This window comes from Onychomys torridus, unplaced genomic scaffold (genome assembly GCF_903995425.1).
Source record: "Onychomys torridus unplaced genomic scaffold, mOncTor1.1, whole genome shotgun sequence".
Classification (NCBI taxonomy): Eukaryota; Metazoa; Chordata; class Mammalia; order Rodentia; family Cricetidae; genus Onychomys; species Onychomys torridus.
Window position 1 is genome coordinate 5,658 of NW_023411869.1, and position 811 is coordinate 6,468.

Here is an 811-nt window from a genome sequence, read left to right on the forward strand (position 1 = left end):
GATGTGATGGCCCAAATCTGCAATTCCAGGAGGCTGAGGCAGGAGAATTACAAAGCTTGGGCCAGCCAGAGATACAGAATGAGACCCTATGTCAAGACACACACACAGGGGTCGGGGGTTTCGTTTTCATTTCTTTTAGCCTGCACCTTGATGCTCAACAAGAGTCACTTAAATTGGTCTGAAAACAAAACGCTGGTGGAAGTAAATAAGACGGGGCTTAGGAAGTGCTCAGTTGGTAAAGCAGTTGTCCACACACATGAAGCACCAGGTGCAATCCCAGCCTGCATGAACTGCCCTTGGCGCTGCAGCCCTGAAACCCCAGGACTTGGGAGATAGAGAAGGATCAGAAGTTCAAGGATCTTGGATATGTAGCAAGTTTGAGGTCAGCCTGGGATACAAGAGAGCCAGAAAGAGAGAAAGAGGAGGGAAGGGCAAGGAGAAGGGGAAGAGGGGGAGAGGACAGGAGCAGAGAGGAAGGGGGGAAGCTGGAAAGCTCATCTAGAGAGTATTCATTTTTACACGAGGTAATTTGTTACTGCAATAGGTTGTTGACACCTTCACAGTTTTCCATCCTCAGCTAGTCACCTTCATTCCAGAAATCTACTGGGCAGCAGAAGGCATGTTGTCAGGTTTCTCACGAGGAAACTAGAGAAGCCCATAGTCATGGATCCAGGGACTCCAGTAACACACCTTGAGGATAAGGGCAAGGGTGATTTAAATATTCATTTAATATTTATCTCAGAGGTTTAACCAAGGAACAAATAAAACCCGGGGTAAAAGTGTGTGTGCTGGGGAAGTGAACGAGAGTAAA